This window comes from Piliocolobus tephrosceles, chromosome X (genome assembly GCF_002776525.5).
Source record: "Piliocolobus tephrosceles isolate RC106 chromosome X, ASM277652v3, whole genome shotgun sequence".
Classification (NCBI taxonomy): Eukaryota; Metazoa; Chordata; class Mammalia; order Primates; family Cercopithecidae; genus Piliocolobus; species Piliocolobus tephrosceles.
The window spans coordinates 54563986-54589447 of NC_045455.1; the positions used below are offsets into that span (position 1 = coordinate 54563986).

General features: G+C 32.3%; 2 pseudogenes across 2 annotated transcripts; both read right to left on the reverse strand.

Annotated features, from left to right (window-relative positions):
* Positions 1–1925: 1925 nt before the first annotated feature.
* Positions 1926–3814, reverse strand: LOC111523900 (annotated as a pseudogene). Its single transcript, XR_002725629.3, has one exon. The product of XR_002725629.3 is annotated as a bifunctional purine biosynthesis protein PURH pseudogene (transcript).
* On the reverse strand, positions 3137–11080 carry LOC116418585 (annotated as a pseudogene). Its single transcript, XR_004228683.1, has 2 exons — positions 10871–11080; positions 3137–3892 (listed from the first exon to the last, which is right to left on the reverse strand). The product of XR_004228683.1 is annotated as a bifunctional purine biosynthesis protein PURH pseudogene (transcript).
* Between the last annotated feature and the right edge of the window lie 14382 nt (positions 11081–25462).

Consider the following 25462-nt stretch of genomic DNA (forward strand, 5'->3'; position numbering starts at 1 on the left):
CCACTAAAATAAGAAAATAAAAAAGTATGTGTAATAAGTCAACAGAGGAGTTAAAACTGAATTATTAAAATAATCATTTAAATCTATCTGTTACCTAGAAGAAATGCATGTTAAATATAAAGACAAAAAACCAACTGAAAGTAAAATGATGAGAAAAGAAATACCATGCTAACATTGAATGGTTATTAGTTAGAATGGTTATATTAACATCAAAATGCATTCCAAATAAACAGTATTTACAAAATAGAAAAAGTCACTTTATAGATAAGAGTCAATTAATCCAAATGACATAACAACCTTAAATGTTTATGTTACGGCTTCTTTACTCCCATAGTCTGCAAGCAGGAGGGGATGTTACAGCTCTTTCACTCCTGCAGTTTGGCGAGTTCTGAGTTCTTATCTCACAACCAAGATGAATGAGGTACACAGTTACCAGATAGTGAGTAAGGCAGGGTAGAATTTTATTGAACAGAAAGCTCTTAACAGTGAGAGGGAACTTGAAAGTGTGTTGCAGGCTATGAGGCTAAGTCCAGGGTTTTTATTGGCTTAGAATGGAGAAATGTGTGCTGATTGCTTTACTGGTAGACTTGGGAAAAGCACCATTCAGAAAGAGGTACAATAGTGTAAAGAACCAATCAGGGGCTGAAGTGAAGACTTGGCCTGGGACCAATCAGGGGCTGAGCACACCAAATGGGAATGGGAATGGGAATGGAAGTTCTCATTCCAGTCTGTGGACTCTATCCAGATCTGGTAGTTTGATTTTCTGCCTTCAGACCATCCTTGGCTTGAAAATCGAGTTTCACTGGGGACCTGTCCCTGTTTGCTTAGGAATTTGTCTGCCTTCTGTCCCTATCATTTATACACCTAATATCAAAACAAAGTGTAGGGCTAGGCGCGGTGACTCATACCTGTAATCCCAGCACTTTGGGTGCCCGAGGTGGGTGAATCACCTGAGGTCAGGCGTTTGCAACCAGCCTGGCCAACATGTTGAAACCCTGTCTCTACTAAAAATACAAAAATTAACCAGGCCTGGTGGTGGGCACCTGTATTCCTAGTAACTGGGGAGCCTGCAGCAGGAGAATCGCTTGAATCCAGGAAGTGGAGGTTGCAGTGAGTCAAGATTGTGCCACTGCACTCCAACCTGGGCATCAGAACAAGACTCCATCTCAAAAACAAAACAAAACAAACAAAGTGCAAAATAGGTCCACACATAAATGAACAACTAATTATTTTCAGAAAGTTTATGAGATAATTCATTGGAAAGAGATTAGTCCTTTCAATGAATCATGATGGAATATAGCATGTCAATATGCAAAGATGAACTTGGATCCATGTCACAAAACTTAAACTAAAATTAATTCAATAAATTAATGAACAAATGTGTTACCTAAAACCATAAAAGCTCTATCTGAAAATATAGACTAATATCTTTTAAACCTTAGGTTATACAAAGAGTTCTTAAATATGACACCAAAATTATGGTCCATCAAAAAAATTAGACCTCATCAAAATTAAAAATATGTCTCTTTGAAAGAGAGTTAATGTAACTAAAATACAAGTCACAAAATGGAGAACATATTTGCAAAATAAATATTTAATAAAGTAAAATCTCAGTTCAGCAATAATAAAACAAACAATTGAGTTTAAAAAATATACCAAATATTTGAACAGGCAAAATATTTACAAAAGAAAATGCATGGATAATGAAATAAGAACATGGCAAAATGTTCAATATTGTTAGTCATTATGAAAAGGCAAATTGAAGTCATAATTAGACAATGCTACCCATAGCAGAATTGTTAAAATTAAACAACCATATTATACCAAATCTTGATGAGGATTTAGAGGAACAGGAATTCTCACACACTATTGTGTGGCACAGAAAACGTGCAGCCATTCTTTTTTTTTTTTTTTTTTTTTTATGAATCCAGTGATTAAGAGGTGCTGTTTTATTTTTTTTTTTTTTAAGTTATTCTCAGAAAGTTTCAGGCGTGACTGTTCACCTACATATCAGCAAACCAAAAAGCAGCGTGTGGTAAAATCAGTGGTGGAAGAGCCGAAGGTTCGTATGAGCGAGGATGATTCCCAGTTCGTCGCAGGCTTCAATCACAACTTTGTCAGCAGCAGAACCGGCGGGAGCCTCAATGTACACCACACCACTCCTTTTAGCTCTGTCTACATTATCTCTGAAAGGGAAGAAGGCATCAGAGCTGATAGAAACTTCAGTCAGTTTCTCAACCCATTCCTTCTTCTCTGCCTCAGTGAGTAACTCAGGGACTTCTTCAAACAATGCCTTCCACTTGATCAAATCTTCATCCTCGCCAATGGTTCCAGTCACATACTGATCGATGGCATTGGAGATTTCTGCTCTCTTCACTCCTGTTTTAAACTTCATCGAAAGCGCTTGTGGATGGTATCTAAGCCACCAATGGTTTGCCTTATCTCCTGCAAGTCGAGTGCAGTGTATACGAGACTGCTGTCCTGCTCCAATGCCGATAACCTGCCCATTCTTGGCGTACCACACGGAGTTAGACTGAGTGTTCTTGACAGCAATGGTGGCTACGATGAGGTCTCGGATGGCTGACTCTGGCAAATCTTTATTCTTGGTAACAACATTGCTAAATAATGACTTGTCGACGACACCATTATTTCTCTTCTGGCTTAAATGAAGACCGAAGAGAGTTCGAACTTCATTTTCATCTGGTTTGTAAGACTGGTCCATCTGAAGGACACAGTAATTTCCATTTTTCTTTTTGGAAAGTATTGTCAAAGCTTCTTCTTCATATCCTGGGACAATTATACCATCAGATACTTCTCTGGAAATAATTGTTGCAGTTGGTACATCACAAACATCGGACAATGCAACAAAATCACCAAATGAAGACATCCTATCAGCTCCTCTTGCTCTTGCATATGCCGTTGAGATGGGTGTGAGGGTTTTATAGAGATCATAGACCATGCAGACTTTGGCCTCATCTTCACTGAGTGGAATTCCAACAGCAGCACCTGCTGTACTGACATGTTTGAAAGAGGCAGCGGCTGGAATACCTAATGCCTCCTTGAGTTCCTTCACCAGTTGCCAGGCGTTCAAAGCATGGCATAAGTTTATAAATCCAGGGGCTCCATTTAGAACTGTGATGGGAAGCTTGGGCTTCAGTGTGTACAGCTAGGCAGGGGTCTGATGAGGGTTCATTCCATACCTCAAGGGCATCTGAGATATGCCTTTGCTGTACTGTTTCCTGAAATAATCTGAAATTGCTTCATCATATTGTGCCCTATGAGTGAATGCCTTCAAAGCTAACTGGCGTCTAGTCTCCAAGGAGGTGTCCTTATTCTCGGAGCTCTGCATCTCCGTGGACACCACCACATAGTCCTCTGGTTCACACACTACTGTCACTCGAGCATGGTTTTTGGCTGCAGCTCTCAGTAAGGTTACTCCACCAATGTCAATTTGCTCCACAGCCTCCTCAACAGTTACACCTGGAGAAGCCACTGTCTTCACAAAGGGATAGAGATTGCAGGCAACAACTCTTACAAGATTGAAATCAAGTCTGGTCATGTCAGCATTATCTTCTGGGATATTACGAGCCAGGATTCCAGCATGGACTGCAGGATGCAAAGTTTTCACACGTCCCCCCAACATTTCGGGAAATCCCGTCAACTCGGAGACATCTCTGACTGCTAGACCAGCATCCCTGAGAGCTTTTGCAGTCCCTCCGGAAGCGACCAGATTCAAACCAAAAGAGGTCAGGTTTCTTGCAAATTCCACAAGGCCGGTTTTGTCAGAGACACTAAATAAGCCGAGCTGGCCAGGAGCCACGGCTGCAGGAACTGGGTTTTCGGGGCGAGCTGGAGGCAGCAGCAGCGGCACCACGTGCGAAGGGACGCCATTCTTGAAACAGTTTCACAATTGTAAAAATTCGTTTTACTTAGAATATGATCCAGCCACCCTGGATCTGTTCTAGATTATTGTCCAAGAGAAATAGAAGAATATGACCACGTAAAGACTTGTACATAAATAGCTTATACATAATGAAAATGCACCGTTTTTTGTAATCATTCCAAACTAGAAACAAGCCAAATATCAATCAATTGCAGAATGAATGAATAAATTATAGAGTATTCAGACAATTAAATATAACTGCAATAAGAAAACAAAATAAACTATTGACACACCCACCATCATAGATAAATCTCAAAATAATTATGGTAAGTAACAGAAGTGAAACATAAAAAAAGAATGCTTAATGTTTTATTCTATTTATAAAAAACTCTTGGAAATGCAAACTAATTTATAGTAACAATGTTAGCCTGAAGCAGGGGCTGGGGAAGGCTGGGTAAGAGGAATTGCAAATGGACCCAAAAATATTTCTAGTGTGATAAATCACAGTCTTGATTTTGGCTATGGTTTACTGGATGTACATAGAGGTCAACATTTATCAAATAGCATCTTTTAAGTATGTGTAACTTAATATACACCATGTACTTTTTAATAAAGCTGCTAAAAAGACAAAATAAATGGAAGAAAAACATTGTAGAGCAGAAATTACTCCTTCTTAACTATTTATTTCAGTTCAATAATTGAGCAAAATGTGTGAGTACCAGTTAGACGGTTTTTAACAACTTTGTTTAGCAAAACACATGTGACTCAATACACACCAAGTTAGAATAAGAGACATGAAGGACACCTTCATTTTACATGTAACAAATTGAGGCCAAAATAGTTTATCTCTTGTCACATCCATCCTTTCCTGCTGTGTTCCACTTATTAAACTATTGCATTTGACAAGGCTATTCAGCAGTTGATGTCAGAGAAGATACATGAACCCTCATTTTAAAATATTCAGTGTGATTCTTTTTCATACTAGTTTTCTGAGTCAGCCACATTGTACTATTTATTGCAGCACCTTTAAAAATATTTCAAGTTCTAACTGGAAATTCATACCCTTTTATTCTATTTTTTGTCCTTTTCTTTTTTCAAACACATAAAAGAACGCATACTATATTATTCTATTTATGGAAAACTCTTGGAAATGCAAACTAATTTATGGTAACCTTGTTTGCCTGAAGCAGGGGCTGGGAAAGTTAGGTAAGAGGAATTGCAAATGGACAAAAAAAATTGCATTGAAAAATTGACTTAGATGAGTTCTGGAAAGACTTTTGTGGCCAATGCTGTAGTCTGTTTAATTGGACTTTCAGTTCCTTCTTTAGTACATATCCATGAAACAAATCCCTGTTGTGTGAAAAGAAAATTATACTAAATGCTTTCAAACTGAAAATAATGTTAAGGAATGTTTTGGACATTCTTCAGATTCTAGTTAAATAATCTGTGATAAATGTCTCACTAATCCAATAATCAATATAGGTAATAAAATAACATTTGTCTTTTAACCAGAATTTATATTTATAATCAATCTTATCTCAATAAAATTACAATGAAGATGCAATTTAATCTTATAAATCAGTTTTCTAAAATATTCAAATTTAATGAACATTATTTGAACGTTTAAAATTTATTATTTCTGATATAGTATCTTACAGGCACATTACTACTAAACAACTTGCTAAACTTAAAGCAAGAAAAAACACTTTGTCAACTTTAAAGTTATTAACATTAACTTTCAAATGTTAATGTGAATAATAACAATAATCTAGCCTCAGGCCAAAAATTATTAACCAAGGACTTTTAGAATTAAAGCATTTTAAATCTAATTTTAAATCTTGATGATTTATGTTGATGAAATCTTCTGTTCAAATGCCCACACTACAAATTTACCTAATGTGATCTTCAAAATTTACATAGATAGCAGTGATACCAAGGGAATAGTTCTCAGCAAGATATCTCATACAATTGAGGAAGCTCTGAAATACTAGCCCAGTAGTTATTTACGTATGCTATGTGCTCATTTGTTGAGCCCAGAGTCAGCCCTCTTCATCTTTATTTACTGACTTGGGTGGCAGTGTCTTTGAGGAGGTAGGCTTTCACATATCCTACAAACATCTCTGTCTTAGTTATCTCTACTCTCCTTTCTCCATCAGTTCAACCACTTTATTTTTAATAAAGTCCTTATTTATAAAAATTATATATGATAAAATCTCAATGACTGAGTGCATGCCTTTTTGAAATTTTTTTTATTATACTTTAAGTTCTGGGATACATATGCAGAATGTGCAGATTTGTTACGTAGGTATATACGTGCCATGGTGGTTTGCTGCACCCATCGACCTGTCATCTACATTAGGTATTTCTCTTAATGCTATTTCTCCCCTAGCCTCAACCACTTTTAATGACTGTTTTTCAGTAATCCATCCAAATTTTTGGACTTTTAATGGTGGACTTCTACAATTTTTACTTCAGCTGAAATTTTATGTCCACTAATATTTTTGTGTATTTTAATAGGACATTTGTAGAAAAAGAAAATTGGGTCAATATTTATATTTTAGTCATCTTCCATGTTTGTACACATTTAATATTTACTTGGAGAAGTTTTAATGGCTGCTTTACATTTAAGCATTTTAAGTAAATTTAGACTTTATAAAGTGTGGAATTTGAAACTGAGGCATTCACTCATTTTTCCTGGGTGATGCAGGGGTACACATAGGAAGGACATTTTCTTGTGTGATAGGGATATTTTTCCTCTGTAATTTCAACACTGTTAAATGTTTTCTGCCTAGAAAAATGGTGATGACATACTCCTAAAGAAGCAAGACAGTTACAGAGGACTGTGATGAACACTCTGATCGTGTTTTGGTCACGCTTTTATAGATATATAAATGTACAAGGTAGCTATATCGTCATATTAGAACATAGTTTTTCCTTTTAACCAATACGTAGTGTTCTTTTTAAAAAATGCTCACACTAAGTGTTCAAGGAACCTGTGAGATCTGTTATATTAAGGCTACACTATGTCCATATATTCTATAGTAAATTATTCTATTACGCACACAGATACACACATACACAGGAAGACAGTCACATACCCAGACGCCAAATCAAAGTGACTGAGTCAAGTTCTATTGTCAATACCAAAAGTACTGTAGGTACAGTCAAAAAGTGGTTCCAATTTTTTCTTTGAGCAGCCTATTGTTGTCTCTTATATTGTGGTAGCAATATTTCCGTATACTTACTTCATAACTTAATTTTTTTGTCTTTTTATTTCTCTATTCTCTTTTATGTGCCTCCACTGGGCTTTTTAAAACAAGATTTTTCTTTAACAATATTCTCCTTTTGTGGTGATTTATTTAGTAGTCTCATAAAATAAACTACAAAGTAGAGTGATGCTTGTATATCAGTTTATAAGAAACAGTTTATATAAAATGTGGCACATCCTAGAGATATAATTTGATAGCGAATCAATATGTGTCAACTATCAAAATATATCAATTTAATTTAGATGACAAAGATTGAAAGCATAAGTTACAGAAACTTATTTTTTCAATAGAAAATTGCCTGTGCTTACCAGAAATAATCACAGAGAATTTCACAGTTAGGAAATATGAGAGGCTCTATACTTAAAGAGTTTTAAAACAGTTTGAATTTTGATTGTTCAGACAGTGTAGTGAGACAGATTAAAAGTGAGGTAGTAGAAACATATGGAAATATGTAAGGAAAGATGAAGCTATATAAAAACATTAAAATCTTGTCCAACCTGGAAACCAATGGAGACTATGGCATACTGTATTACAATGTGATTTTTTCACATATTAAATAATTATTGTAATGCATTGCACAAAAGTTTTTCTTCTTTAGTTTTTCCTCCTTAAGACCTAGAGCAAGATTGCAATGAATTAGCTGTTGTATTGCAAAAGACAAATCGCTAGACCATTAGAGTTAATATGAAGATGCCCAACTCTAGATTTCTGCTATGAGGACTAGAGAGCAGTAATATAAATTGGTTAAAAAGAAATATTTACTTAGATGTGTTAAGCAAATTTATAGTTTCAATTGGCATAGTTATTAACGAGACATTAAAGAAGCACTAACTTGTAAATGATAAACTTATGTGACCTTGTTGTATATATAAGACTAAGCATGTTAAAACAATTCTCACCACAAGAAAACAAATCGTTTTCTATTCCGTACACCATTATTGATTTATGTAATTGGAAGGCTCTTTCACTCCTGAAATCACCATACAAGAAATGTATTGTTGAAGCTCTGAAGATGGTATGTTTTTGCATCTTTAAACATTTTTGACTGGGTATTTATAACTGGATAAAACAAATCTATCCTACTTTTTCAAACACAAAACTTACTGCCAGTTAAAACCAGTTTAATAATATAAATAACACCAAAAAGATCAATCAGCAAGATTAAGATTAATAGAGATGTTGACTTTTGAGAAATTTGAATTTTGGGAAACTTGAATCTTGAGAAATACTTTTGGATGACAAATACCTAAAAAGATATATTCAAAAGGAAATATTCAGAGGTTTTCATTTAAAATGCAATCTATTATAAATTTGTCAAGGATTATTAATACTTTCTTATTTTTTCTCACTCATATTAGCTTAGGCAGCTGCTATGGGTTAAATTGTGTCCCCACCAAAAATAAATGTTAAAGTCTTCTAGTACCACAGAATGTGACCTTATTTAGAATTACAGGCAATAAAGTTAAAATTTGGTTATTAGGGTGGAACTTAATCCAATATTGACTGGTATTCTTATAAAAATGAGAAATGTGGGACCAGTCACAGACATACACAAAGGGAAGACCATGCAAAGACACATAAGGAAACAGATGGCTACATGACTGAATTGATGCATTTATAAAACAAGGAGTGCCAAGGATTACTGGGAAATACCACAAATCAGAAGAGGTAAGAAAGGATTCTCCCCTAGAGCTATTAGAGAGAGAGCATCACCCTAACAATATTTTGATTTCAGACTTTCATCCTCTAGAAATGTGAAGTGATAAATTTATGTTGATGTAAACGACCAAGATGCTGGCAAGCCTAGGAAACAGAAATATAGCAGCTTTTCTACTTTTTATTAAATTTTGATAATTTTAGCAAAATATGTCTTATTAGCAAAATATGTCTTATAGTGCACCTCTGTTTCCAGGGGTGTCACATTTGTTAAATAACCAATCCTGTATTTAAAACAATAAATAAATAGATAAATAAATTAAATAATATTACAACAAAATATAAAAGTAAGAAATACAGTACAAGAATGATTTACATTGCATTTGCATATTAGGTATTATAAGTAATCTAGAGATGATTTAAATTATATGGGAGGATGTATGTGGGCTATATATAAATACTATATCATTTTATATTAGGGACTTGAGTATTCATGGATTTCTGCTTCTGCAGGGGCCCTGGAACCAATCTTCTTCAAAGGGGAGGGACAAGTATATTATGAAATATCTGCTTGTAATTAGATCATCTTGGAAAATAATATAATACTAACTGCTGAATTACTGTCATAACAAGATAACCTTTAATGGTCGAGGCATGGTGGCTCACCCCTGTAATCCCAGCACTTTGGGACACCAAGGTGGGTGGATCACTTGAGGTCAGGGGTTTGAGACCAGCCTGGCCATCATGATGAAACCCCGTCTCTATTAAAACTAGAAAAACTAGCCAGGCATGGCAGTGCACCGCTGTAAACCCAGCTACTCGGGAGGCTGAGTCAGGAGAATCGCTTGAATCTGGGAGGCAGAGGTTGAAGCGAGTTTAGATTGCACCACTATACTTCAACTTGGGCAACAGAGCGAGACTGTTTCAAAAGAAAAAAAAAAAAAAAAAAGATAACCTTTAAAATGCTAGAAAGCTTGAAAGTAATTAAAATATGTGCTTTATTAAAATTACATACACTGATTTTGAAATTGTCATTTAATAAATCTGGAACTTGACTGAAATCTTTTTTAAAATATAAATATACGATTTAAATTCATGTGCAGCAAACAATTTGGCTTATCAACTTTTTAAATACATTTTAAAATTTATATTTGTACATAATACAAGAAAACTCTAGCATGTGTATATAATCCCATGAATCAGAGATAATGTTAACCATACATTAACAAGTTTTGATTATTAGTATGTATCTTTGCTGAAAACTAGCAGTTTGAAAATCTAATGACTGATATCTAGGGAAAATTTGCAGATGTTGTGTTTTCCTAACTCAGCATAATGCAGAAATGTTCTTTTGCTTTTATGTATCTCTTATTACCAGCAATATCATGTCAGTGGCAGTGTGGGGTGAACACTCCCATCATTAATCTTCGAATACATAATATCTAATTTTTCTTGGTTAATGATATACATTTATACAATTTACAGTGTGTACTGGAAACATTATTTTAAAATAACATGACTGAAAAATAAAATTTTTGTTTTTCTCTATTTTCCTCTTATCTGAAGCAAATAAGCCACAAGACTGAGTTTTATTTTCCCAACATCAGTAAACAGAAAATTTGTCACAAGTAAAATATTGCATTAATTAGGGTTTATTCAGCAATCCTTCCCTAGGCTGGATTCCTACTAAAATCAGAAATACTAAATTTGATGTCGAATATTAGATACGAGAAGTAACATGTTTCTTGCTAAATGCTGTTTTAGCTATGCTGGGGTGATATTTCCAGAGAGAAAATGGATAACTTATTTCCTATTAATGTGAACAAAAATAGAGAATTAAATGTTAACACTTCATGTTGGCAATGTACGTTAAGGTATATATACACACATATGTTTTCTGTAGAAAGCTGCCATGTATTGCTAACAATCATAATAAAAAAGGATATTAAAAATGAAATATGTAATTCAATTCAATCTACTCACATGAAAACATTACAAATATTTTCAGAAATGGAATCAAATACTGTTTTTTTCAAACTTTTCTTAGTTGCTATATTATTACCTGTAAAGACAGAGATTGGTACTCCAGAATAGAATTCCCAGATCCTTGACTAGTTACCTTGATGGCCACATTTGCATCTCTCAAAACCGATGTGGCTTTAGCAGGTGAGTGATGCCACAGAGGAGTTTTTTGGAAGTTTATTTGCTCTCTGATATAATGTGCTGTAGTACTAAAGATTAAATTTTCACTTAAGTATAGAATGTGTACCATTCTTGTACTTCTAAGTGATTTTCTCCAAACTTTCTTCTCCAAGAGTTTTACACTACCAATCTAACATCTTCATACATGTCAAATATCAACAGGGAATATATGAAGTAAAATCTGAAGAACTATGCAAAATTATGTCCCAATATATAAATGTAATAAAGATCAATTTGGGATGACAGAAGAGCACTAAAGACAAACAATAACAACAACAAAAAGAAAAGCAAAATGAAAAAAATAACAAACGACCAACAACCCTCAAGCATAAAAGTACAGGATAAAAAATTTGGAAGGAAACTTTATATTAAAATAAAATTGTCATTGAAAATCTAGAAGAACTTGAATATCCTTTATCTAACCAAATATATTATTTTTTAAAAAATAAATGATCATTTGGGGCACGGGAGGGTAAGATGGGTATGATTTTTTCTTTATAAGCCAAAATCTCTAAACAACGCCCCAGAAATACAATCGTTGATTTAAGTATTTTTGATGATAATATTTACTAATCATCCTAAACCAGAAGACTTCCTTTGTTCTAATTTCAGAATCTCAGTATACTCTCAAAAGTTTTCACATCAAATACTTTTGACCTACACATACCAAACTTATTTTGAATGAACTGCAAACCTCTAGAACTATTTAACTTTTCCCAAAACAAGAATCATCAAAGATTTTGTTAGCTGCTTAAAACTGATTGATTCAAGCACATTAAGGAAAGAATAAAACCACCCAATTAAAGTGTAAGATAACATAAATAATAAAGATTTTCTCTTTTAATATGCTTCAAAGCAAAACCAGTATGTTCTTCTAGACCAAAGATGTAACAACATGTAGAAGAATATAAAGAATGTATTCTGAATTAAAAAAAAAAAGAGAGAGAGACATTTTATTGGCTGATAATGGGACAGGAGGAAACTTGTAGCCTTGGCAGAATGAATTGCCTGTCTTATATATTTTTTGAAAAACCACAGTCTGGGCAAATGAGTACTCAAGGCTCTTATTAAAACTCTTAGTATTGTGTCCCAACACAGCTCTGCCTTCTGTGGTTGATTGATTAGACTGCTGTTGCATGTTTTCCCTTAAGATTTCAAGACTCTTTACAGAGAATTTTAAACACAGACAAGCTGGTGCTATAAAATTGAAAGCAAAGAATTCATTTGAAAAATTACCAAGAAAAATGAAGAGAATAATGGCAATATAAGGTAAAATAGAAAGAGCAGGTGATGAAAAAATCAGAACCCTCAAGTAATGATGACAAAAGGTAATCACTCAAACAAAGTGTTTTAGTTTTTGCAATACCAATTTTTTTTTAAAACCAAATATAGCCGCTACCCTAGTGACAGTATCTACCTCCTATGGACAAGCATGTTACTTCTCCCCTCAAGGCATACATATCACTTTAGTTTTCTTCTCCCACTTGTAACGGTCCTAGTTATGTTTGAATATGTCAGTAAGGAGATTTGTTCCACGTGTTAGCATTCTCCTCCTCTACCATCTTCATTCATTAAGCTATATTTATTGAACCTAATTACTAGTACATTGGTTTTCAAAACTCATTGCCACATTAGAATTAGATGAGTATAAATTGTTTGTTATTTTTACTATCAATACTCAAGTTCTACACTCAGAAATTCTATTTCAATTAACCTGAGAGTTGGAAATGTGAGAGTTTTTTCTAAACCTCCCCAAATGATTCTAATAGGCACCAAGATTGAGAACAACAGGCACAGTGGTGCTATTGAAAAATTAGGTGAAGGCTCTGCAATACCAGGTATGTGGCCACTGACAAATCATTCATTTTGACCTTGAACTTATTATATAAAACAAAATAACAGTACTATTTCCTACCTTATAGCTTTATTGTCAGGATCAAGTACGATTAAATATGACTGTGATATGTAAATTTTAAGGCATATATTAGTTATTTTACCACTAGAAATTCTAATTCTTCCCTGTGCAGTAGAAGAGTATATTAGTGCTATAATTCTATGTTCAATATGTTTTTGATGTCCCCTTATTACATTTTATTGATATTTGTTTTCAATAGAAACTTCCCATTAGTTGAGATGCTATCATTTTGCTAATGCTACTTAATTTACAAAAGGCAATTCAAATTGTGATTACAAGAATTTTTAGTTTCTGCAAATTGATGTTTAAGCTATAGGACATATGGTTTGGATTCCTAGGTTGTACAGAACAATGATTCATAGACAGATAAATGAGTTCTTTGCTTCCTTGGGAGTATGCCTTATAAACCAAACATTATTATCAAGTCATGCTACAGTGATAAGATGTGACCTTAAAGCGATGAAGTAGACAGAGTTGGGAAAACAAGGACAAGGTTATTTAATTGTGATATATGATGTTTAACAATACTTTTTTAGAAAAAAAGTTTAAACTTCTTGAGGAAAAGAATGGTAACTGTAATAATAAAGAGAAGTTCATAGTATTTAAAATATATGAGGAAATCTAAAATTATAAAATAATTTAAAGATATTTTGCTGCTTGAGATACTGTGTCCTTGAATTCTAAATACAAGTTAGGCATAAAAAAGTTTAATAATATAAGCAAAGTTAATTTAGAAGACAATTTTATAATACTGACTACATATATTCCTTATCAATACATGATACACAAGTTGTAAGTCCAAGAGAGAGGCAAAGAACATGTATAATATTTTTAGTTAACACCTTTTAAAAATCTTACTATGTGACATGAGTGCTCTAAATCTCACTGTAATGTTTGTGCAAAATTTGCATATGCTCAATACTATCATTGAGGCTTTGCATGGATATTCAATAAATATTTGCAAAATTCAATTGGACTGAACTGAATTGAATGGTACATTAAATAATGCAGTTTTATCAAATTCTATAGTTTTTGTTTACTTCATTTTCCATCTTGCAGGGATTTTTTAAAATAGCCTCAGAAATAAAATATCTTCCACATTACTCATGAGTCTCCCTAAATTTTCCTCATAGCCTCTTGATAGAACTGACTTACATGAGCTAATGAGGTCTAATGAACTCACTACCTCACCTGTAGCATGCCGTATAGGTAAGAACTGCTGTTGTTCACAATCCTCACACATTAGCTCACATGGTAAAAGCTTGAAATCAAGCCGACAGTAAGTAGCATGCTAAGTGTAAAACCTTTAAAAGTTCAACAAATATTTTTGCTAAAATAAGTCTATATCATTTTGTTTCCAGGAAATCTGTTTCATATTGTCATCATAACTAATCATTGATATTACAAATGATTTATGGAATTAAGAAAATTACTGTCATTATCTATTTTTTTTAAAAAAAAAAAAGCTGACTTGGACATTACCTAACCTAATCTTTTCATTTTACAAATAAGAACACTGCTAACCAACTATATTACAACACCTGCATATAGAATAGACTAGAAGCCAAATCTCCCTAGAGTCAGGATTAGGATTTAGAGCTCAAATCTCCTGGATTCCAATTATTGCTCTTCCACTCATGATGTAATTTTGCTAAATAAAGAGTATTAACTGGAATCATTTCATGTTTAAAAGATTTATTCGCAAGGTATTAATCTTAAAGAGAGAGAAAATATGTAATATTTGTTTAAAGGGATAAGAAAGGATATTAATAAAATGTAAAGAATAGCAGTGTGGAACTTTCAAAACATTATATAAGAAAATAATAAGTGAGATTGTATTTACTAGTAAAGATTGACATGCAAAACACTTATTTCACTGACAGGTTAGGTGTTTATGACTCGTAGAAAAAATGTAAAAAGGAAATGAATCATGAGTTTAATTGCAAAATGCTCTGTAAATTCAGGTGTAGCAAGAAGGAAATGGCATTTGATAAAAAGTCAATATTATAATTTGATGTGCCAATTAAGAATTTAGATGTTGATTTTATTGACAGGACATTCAGAGAAAGAAATATAGCAACTGCATAGATGAGGAATAGCTTTTAATTTGTTTATATGACAAAATATGAAGGTATTCAATTTCTTCATAGATAGGTAGTATAGAACGTGGATTTTCTTTATCAAAGATACTATAACAATTTTCTCAGCAGAAAACATACGTGAGTGAGATATATGTATATATGTATACATATTTTAAATGTATCTTTTACTACAGTTGAGAAAACATTCAAAATCACCCCTTTAAAAGATGAAACTTAAAAGATTTATCTATAATCTTTAAAAAGAGATAATAAACAACATGTTTTTATTATTGAATACACAACAGTTACACTGAAAACATGGAAAATATATTCTTTAAGCATACACAGTTTTTCTGTTTTTCACAATGAAACTAAATTTTGCTGAATGGGAAATGCACAGGATGGAGAAATTAAATGGGTTTGATAATAGAATGGCTGTACTAATATTTTATGCTAATATTCTTCTCTACCAATAGTTATCGAAAGTTTTCAGTGTTATAAAAATGAGAGTAATTATTTTCAAAGAAATAGTTACACATTCCAGGTTATATAACAGCGAACAGAGAACAGAACCTCTCACTCTCCTTCTCTTGCTCTCTCCCTTTCTCTCTCTGTTTTTCCCCCATCTCTTTATCTCCCTCTTTATCATCTCATCTCTGTATATCTGTATATCAACATATAAAAAATACTGGCCCTCGCCATAAATGATAATGAGATTCAGTAAAAAAATTAATGTCCATAAGTTGAAAATAACTGAAAATTAATATTCAGTTAGCTGTATAATTTAAAATAGATAACACCTGTACAAATTAAATGGGACAATCAAGTAAAGGTTTTTTTTTTTTGATCAAATATTCTGGGAAAAGTAAAACATTGTTATAAGAATTGAACATGGATTATCTATAGCCAAAAGATAAATCTGAACCATGTTTTATATTAAAAAGAATTTTTAAAACAGTATTATGGAAAAGGAACAAAAATAATTTCGGATTCAATTCAATTTTTTTAAAGCTCCAAGATTTATGGATAAGGGAAATGAGGAAATATTTAGTTTTGGTATAATAGAGAAATATCATTTAAAATGCTGTAATAAATTATTAACAAGTAGCAAAAAGAATCATAGCATAGCTACTGCAAATTATAAGAATTAAAAATCTCGATCAACAAGGATTTGTATCATATGTACAAACCAGAAATGAAATGCTGCATGAATATAAAAGAAAATATTCTAATAAAATACATAATCAATATATTTCTCATATGAAATAATATCCATAATCAACTGCTTACTTTATTTTTCAAAAATTTGATCTCAGTTATTCATGGCTACTTTCAATGTGAGGGTTAGCTTTACTCCTCCTTAAACATAGAAACCATCACTAAACTTTTGCTATCTTGACTGTATTTGTGATAGACAAGGGACAAAAAAGTCTGAGACAAAGGAAATAGTGTCTGACAAAACTACTAGTAAGTATAATTTTGGTCCTTGTTCTCCTGAGTGTAGTATAATTTTAACTGTACTTAAACTGACTGCTATTTGTAATGTTTGTAATAAAATTCTGCTGGACAAAGCTTGAAATAAGTATACATAAAATACTTAACTAATACTAAATGATGATTCACTGAATGATAATCATAAAAAACAGTGCATGAGTTAAAAAAAATATGGGGAAGGTTTGTGGTAATAATGATCAGGGCCAATAAACTTGTCAAGCCACAATATATTAATATCCTGGCTTCCACTCTACACCTAATTTCAAAACCTATTTGAAGGAATGAATCAGTAAGGATGACTTGTTTCCATAGTTTAGATCTGATCTCCACAGGGGTCAGAAGATGATTTTGACTCCTATGACATTTACTTACAGTGTGCTACTGCTGTAAAACTATTGAACAAAGAATATAACCAATTACTGAATTTGCTACAAAGTATTCTCCAGAGTTTGCCAGTACTTTAAATAATATATAATGACCATCTGTTTTCACTGAGCCATCGAATTAATTTAACTATGCTTAATGTTTACTTTTTTAAAATACTTACCAAAGTGATTGTTTATGAAACAGAAAAATTAAAATGTACATATAAAAGCAATATAGTTGAAGTCTTGTAATGGTACTCTATTAACTAAGAAGATGGATTACTTTGTAGTACTTTAGAAACATCTGCTGAGAGATCTACATTAATTTTTGAACACAGGTCTTAAAGGAAATGTCCCTGAATAGAACAAAATATTATATTCTGCAACTTTTTAAAGATGTTGGAGTTTATCAGAAAATAATGACATCAATCAACACAGCATGTTGCATTTAAAATAATATACAGCAAAAGTTGTTTAGAATTCAATAATTTTAAGAAGTTGATAATAATGCAAGATGCTGAAATAGAAATTAATAATTCTAAAATAAAACTTATTTAAGCTTTTAGAAGTATCAGAAATAATATTTAAAAACATAATTATTTAAAAAGTAAAAAAGTATACATTAAAATAGCGTTTTCCTTATTTCATATATATTTAATTGATAAATATTACTGAATATTACTGTGATTAATACTACTCTGTCCACAGAATCCTTTCCAGTACAGTGAATCTCGATATTTCCTGGGCCATGCTCAGGAGATAAGAGTTTAAGTTGGAAATTCCAGAACCTAATAGTGTTGCGCTTCTTTCAAGGTTATCACCAGAGGTTTTAACTGCAAGAAATGTAGTACGCAATAATATTTTAAAACATATCCAAAATTTAAAAATTGACAAGATGCGTAACCATATAGATCTGACGGCATTTCATTGTAATGCCTGAAATTGCCATTATGTAAAGCATAGTCTGTTCTGTTGTTTGGTGCACTTGAAGAGGGTGGTTAATATAGATGTTACCCCTGCCCACACATGCTTACAGCTCAACACTCATTTCTTTTTTCTAAAATTGAGATGATCAGGATAGATTTAAAGTCTATGACAGTACCATTCTATGGCTAGTATTCCACTGTTATGTCATTCTCTCACAGAACTGTTCAATTCTCACTATTCTGATAATAAGCCTGCCTCCTATGATTCTCATATTTGTATTTTAAGGTTGAATGGTTCTCACGATATTATATAAATACTCTGCAAAGACTCATGATAATATTTATAATAATACAATAATAATTGTGTTTATGGAGTTTACTTAATAATTATTAAGATAATTGAAATTGTATTAAAATGGCAATGTCATGTGAAGTCTCATTAGAAACTGTAACATTCTTCCAAGTAATCATGGGAGATATTGTCTTAATGGAATTGTATTAAAGGTAGTTAAGTGTTATGCTCTACTGAAGGTCCATAGACTAGAAAAGTTTGGAAACCATTTCTTTAGCAAATTCAGTTATAGTAGACCCCAGGAAACAATGAAAATCTTATCTATCCAAATACTGAGTAGAACAACAGGAACGCAGAGGTGATTAAATCTAAACCTGTGAATAAATTGATACACAAATGTGATATATTTTCGTGTTTCTCTATGCCCTCTCAAATGTATAGCCTCCTGTGACTCTAATAAAAATATTCATTGAAAATTGAATAAAATATTTAAATAATGATATTGTATATGATAATTTTATATTACCTAAAATATATATATATATATTTTTTTTACGTTTTTGATGGAGTCTAGCTCTGTTACCCAGGCTGGAGTGCAGTGGTACAATCTTGGCTCACTACAACCTCCACCATCCAGGTTCAAGCGATTCTCATGTCTCAACCTCCCGAGTAGCTGGGATTACAGGTGCCCATCATCATGTCTGGCATTTTTTTTTTTTTTTTTTTTTTTTTTTTGGTATTTTTAGTGGAGACAGGATTTCACCATGTTGGCCAGGGAGGTCTTGAACTCCTGACCTCAGGTGATCAGCCCTCCTTGGCCTCCCAAAGTGCTGGAATTATAGGCATGAGCCACCGTGCCCAGCCTATATTATCTAAAATAATTTATAAAATTTTACTCTATTTTAAAATGACAATAATTTTCTATATTTTTGAGGTACAGTGTGATGTTTTGATACATGTGTAACTTGTGTAGTGAACAAATTAGGCTAACAAACATATCTAACCTTATATATTTGTTTATTTGTGTTAAGAACATTTAAAATCCAGTCTTTCAGCCGTTTTGAAATATATAACACATTATTATTAACGACAGTCACCATGTTGTGAAATCAATCACTAGGACTTACTCCCCCTGTCTCAGGGAAACTTTTCAAACACTCTGACCATCATCTGCCCTTTTCCCGTACGCACCCACCCCAGGTGTCTGCATTCCCACGTTCATTGCAGGATCGTTCCTAACGGCCAACATATGGAAGTAACCAAAGTGCCCAAATGAATTAATCATTTAAGAAAGGTGGATATATACACAATGGAAGACAATGTAGCCTTCAAAAACTGTCACTTGCAATACCATGGATAAGTCTAGAGAACATTATGCTAGATGAAATAACCCAGGCACAGAAAGACCAATACTACAATAATCTCAATTATACGTGGTATCTAAAATAATTTTTAATTTAGTTGCTCAAATATTCAAACTGGAAAGTAGTCTAATTTCTTAAAGATTTCTTTTTGGAGGAAGTAAATAGAAGACATTTGTTTTTTTGGTTCATTTGCACAGAAAAGCATCCAAGAAACAAGGGTATAAAAGGCATCATTGCATAACAATGTATACTGTCTAACACTGTACTATTTACTCATCATCAATAAACCATGATCTCTTTTTTTCTTGATAGGGTTGGATTTGTTTCTTTTCACTTCATGGTCTCCCTTGTGAGTACTAGTGCATCTTTGGAAGACAGATATGTTTCAAGGGTGCAATATCTGATCAAGAAATTGGAAAGGCTAGTTGACAACACAGCAACTAGATCTTGGACTTTATTCTCATTAGGACCATATTTCAAGCCATAGACATGGATGACACACATGATTTCTACGTATTTTCCTGAAATTGGAAAAGACATGCCAACTCCATTATTAAGTAATAATTCTTAGAAATAAAACATACTTTTATGTTTGGGATTAAATTTCGGGATTCAATGTTATCTCCTGAAAAAGTTTTCATATACATAAATAATATCTCTTTAAAATAATTCCCCATTTGTTCTCCTTTGGTGAAAACGGAAAACTGGAATGTTCACTATGATACTGGATTTCCTTAACAACTGCTACCGGCATTATAAGTAGCTTGAATTAAATATTACAAGTATTTAAAATATTATTGCTCAATACTGACAGAAATGATCTGATCTGGTAGTTACTGTGCATGCAATTTTGAAAATGTAATTGCTCACTTGTAATACTTAATTCCTTCCGTTATATTCCACTACTAATATGACTGTGATTCATTTTCATCATGCTGTAAGTTGGCTTTTCACCTTACACTTCACAAAAGGGACTCATTAAAAGATCTTCTAGTAACAGCTGTCAGAGAATGAGGCTCAGAACTGCAGGCAGGACCAGATAGGTTTTTCACCGCCTGTTGTTTCCTTGGCAGGCAATTTGTTTCCTATTGTTACTTTTAGAAGATCCAGTTTATTAATGTCAGAACTTAATGAAAATGAGTTTTCTTTTCAATTTCTTCTTATTCAGTACAAATATATAATAATTTAAATTTATTTTTCTGAAATACTGAAGAAAAATAGAGATAATTATATATGCTTTAAAAACTAGTTAATTAATTTAATTAGTCTTTATTTAGAAATTCCACACAATTCTTTTTTAATCAATCACTGTGTTAAGTATTGGGAATAGGATATTTTAAACCCGTAAAACAAGTTCTCTGGTCTTTAAGAATAATACATATTTCAAATTCTGTGAGATTCCATCATGTTTTATATTGATTTAAAAAACAATTTTCCTAAGTATTCACTAAATTTAAGGATATTTTCTATATTATAGGCATATCTAAATAAAACTTAATTCATTATTCAGTTACCACTGTAAACCAAAAAAGAAATCAGGAGAAGTTTTTATATGATTATATATATTTGGTAGATTTTTATCAAATATAAAAGAAACTTTTATATGAAGAAAATTAAAGAATCATATAAATAAAGATAATTTTTCTAAATATACTTTAGTAAATGAAACACAGAATTGTATCAATTAAACAGTAAATTTTACTACTTAATTTATCCAAGGAATGTAAAATCATTCAAAAATGAATAACTATTACTACAATTCACTGTATTAAGAAAGGAAAGTAAGGGAGAAAATCACACTATCATCTACATAGATGCTGGAAGTTTTTATAATATTTAAATAATACCTTAAATTAAAATAGAAGTAAGGATATTTTCTAAATTCAATAATAGGTTTTTAATAGAAACCTCTGATAGAAATCATGTTTATGTAAGAAATATAGATGTCATTTTATTGAAGGCACTAACACACTAGATATGCCACCATTATTGCTACTTTATTCAACATTTTTTATATTAGTTCATGAAACAGAACAAATAAAAATCTGTAAGTAGTTTACATGATTTGACAGTCAATATAGACAAATGGAAGGCCTGGAGAGACATAATATGTTCCCTAATAAGTAAATCTATATGAAGTTGATGACTACTTCCATATTAATCTATAAATAAATTAAAATTCAGTCAAAACTATCACAGTGGGAAAAATATTTAAAATGACATTTTAAATTTGATATGAAGAATAAATTTAAAAGCATGAAAATATTTGTATCATGAAGCCTTCCCTAATTATATATCCAAATATAATATAAAGTTACACCATTGGAAACAATATGGAATTATCCTGTTATATAAAAATTTTATTTAAATAAGTAGAAATCCAAGGAACAGACTAAGATATATATGAGAATAATATGCAATAAAGGAAGCATGTAATCAACAGTACAAGGATACACTATTTAATAATTGTATAAAGGAAAGTTTACTTCCATTTAAGCATGTTTCATTTTAGTTTATTTTTTAAAATTTATTATTATTATTATTATTGAAATTGAGTTTTACTGTTATTGCCCAGGCTAGAGTGCCATGGTGTGATCTCGGCTCACTGCAACCTCCGCCTCCCGGGTTTAAGTGATTCTCCTGCCTCAGCCTCTCGAGTAGCTGAGATTACAGGTGTGCGCCACCACAACCAGTTAATTTTTCTGTATTATTAGTAGAGATGCAGTTTCACCATATTGGCCAGGCTAGTCTCGAACTCCTGACCTCAGGTGATCCACCTGCCTTGGCCTCCCAAAGTGCTGGGATTATAGGTGTTAGTCAACTTGCCCGGCCTAGTTTATGATTTATAAACTCAACAGTTTTATTTTTGTATTACATATGGGATAAAGAACTAACAAATATAGCAATGAATGCACTAATAATGGAATTATATTTTTAGAGAGTAGGAAAATAAGATCTTCATAAGTAAGTCAAAACATAAATTAAAAAAAAAATTGGAAAAATGTGTGTATGTAAAATTTGAAAATCCCCATCAGTCAAAAAGTATATTATTACCATGTTTAATGTAGAATAATCTAAAAGTTTTTTACATTTCTTGACTTATTTATATATATATATACACACACACTAATTTTTCATACATTCTTTTCTTACCTTATTTTACATGTCTTCATCAAATTTTTCAAATGTTTCTCTAGTCTCAGATTCTTTTCAAGGAATCAGCATCTTGTTTTATTGATGAGACCTACTATAATTTTTTTATGAACCCTTTTTGGAACTTATTGTTAATTAAATTGTCTGTTAGATTTTAAACTTAACATTCATTCTTTTTAGTTCTACTTGTAATCAATTTAATATCTAGTCCGTTTTTCAGAAAACTGCTTTCTAAAAATATATTTTTAAGGCTAATTTATTTATTTTAATATACTATCAATTAAGTTCCCCATGGAAGGAAAATATTTAAAATATGGAGTACTTCCATTTAAAAATATGGTATTTCTCTATATAATTTAGATTGTAATTACAGGGGATGTGTCACAAAGTGTGTTTGTGTGCATTTATAAATATGTGTGTGGATGCTCACATGTGCATGACTGTATGTAAACTTGGGTGTAAGTGTGTGTATATTTAAACGTGTGTGCATGCATGCAGAAGTTCACATATGGGTGCCTTTGTTCATATGGAGATGTATGTGAATGTGTATGCATGAGTATATGCATGTACAGACTTGTGTATCTTGTTAATGTGTGTGAGAGTCGGTGTCAAAGTATGTACAACTAAACTGGCTTTCTTTTTGCTTTTATCCAAATCTCACATTCATTTTACTTGATTATGATTTGCATTTCTGAATTACTTAGAGCTGTACCAATGGATTTATCCTGGAAAGCAAAACCTAGTTTTGACAGTTGAAATCTCAGTAATTGTTACATAATCTTTGTGTAATTAACTCAAATTACGGCAAGGCGTCCACTCCGCTGGTAGCACTATTCTTTCTTATGTGGTGAATTTTATGAAGCTCCAGCAAGGAAATTACTTTTTGGAAGTTGTTTCAACTCCATGGTTTTCAAATTTTTAGCTCTAATCAGTGTCTATGACAATTTTATTTCACTTTTCTTAGAATATTCCATAAATGTTTTAAAACTTGAAACATGTTACGGCACTCATTCTGGGTTTTATATTTATTGTTATATTTTCCTCTATGTTTTAAGTGGTATTTTGGGATTGAGAACTAATCACATATAATTAGTCACCTGGCTGCAGTACAAAGTTCAAGTACAATTTCAAAATTTCACATACCCAGAATTTAAGAATGTATTTACTATATGACCAAAACCTACAATAGTAAACACATATTTATGCATAAATATGCTAAAATATAAATGTTTTATTTATATAGAAAACATTTGAAAGTATATTTTAAAATATATAACATGTGCAATGTCATTGAATTGCTGGTTTAGTTACAAATAAAGCTATTGTTTTGATATAACAGTGTTACTAAAATCCATAAGAAGGTTGCTCTCTTGAGTAACACACATCCCCTGCTGTCATCACTGAGCCTTGCCACATACATTGGCCAAAAAATCTTTTATAGGAAATGTATGAATGTTCCTAAACTGCCTTGAGAGTAGGGTTACTTTAAAACTTGTCACTTATTTACATCAGAATTGAGAATCTAACGTTTTTGGCAATTTTATAGGGCAATTTATTTGCTTATTCTTATTATTAAATTATTGTGATAAAAACAATGTGAGATTTACCATCTTAACATGTTTTTAAGAAGTGCACAATACAGCACTGTTAACTATGCAGATTGTTGTACAGAAGATATCTGGAAAATATTCATCTTGTATAACTGAAACTTTACACTCAATAAGCAACTCCCCATTTCTCCCTCCTCCAGCCCCTGGCAACCACAAACTTAATCTCTGCTTCTATGACTTGTCATGTTACTTTCATGTGAGACTGGAAGTTAAATTGATTTAACTTCAGCTTTCATGTGTTATGTTCAACAAATGGATTTAGTTTGACTGTTGCCTGTTTTCTAAAACATATACCAGTCCTTTGGCTAAGAAACAGGAAATAAGATAGGCTTCCATGTTGCCGTGTGCTCACGACTGAAAGGTAATTGATCTCTAATTATAACACTATTTACCACTGAACCTGAATTTTACCCTTATGTGAGTTCATTTTGTATCGCTTATAACAGAATACCTGAAACTGGCTAATTTAGCAAGAAAAGGAATCTATTTCTTAGAGTTATGGAGGCTGAGAAATCTCAGCTCAATGGCTCACATCTGGTGAAGGCCTTCTTGGCTGGTGGGGACTCGGAGTCCTGAGGTGGCACAGGACATCACATGGGGAATGGGCTAGCTTCTTGTAAAACCACCAGTCCCACTCCCATGATGACCTATTAGTCCATTAATCCATTAATCCATGAATGGTTTAATCCATTCATGAGGGCAAAACCCTTATGACCCAATTATCTCTTAAAGGTTCTACCTCTCAAATATGCCACATAATCTACATTAAGTTTTGGAGGAGACAAATATTCGAACCATAGCAGCCCTGTTTTCCAAAATGACACTGATGATGAGTTGCGACTTCTACCATTACTATGTGCCATTTATATCCTAGCCAAACTGGTCATTAAGATAAGTTTAACAGCTACCCTAGTTTTTTAATACTTTTCTATATGTCTGCACATGTATACATAGATGGAAAACAGTTACCCTTCAGTAAACAGTTTTCATTACTCTGTTTTGACTATATATATTTTTAAAAATTATATTTTGCTTTTTCTCTTGTAATATTTTTCTTTCTCAATATCTATTAACTAAAAATAACCAATAGTCACATGAAGAGTGTATTTCCTTCTTAATGTTACATTTATCACTATTCCTAAATTTACTACCATCATATTTTGTGTGCTTTTTTTTTTTTTGAGACGGATTCTTGCTCTTTCGCCCAGGCTGGAGTGCAATGCCATGATCTCGGCTCACTGCAACCTCTGCC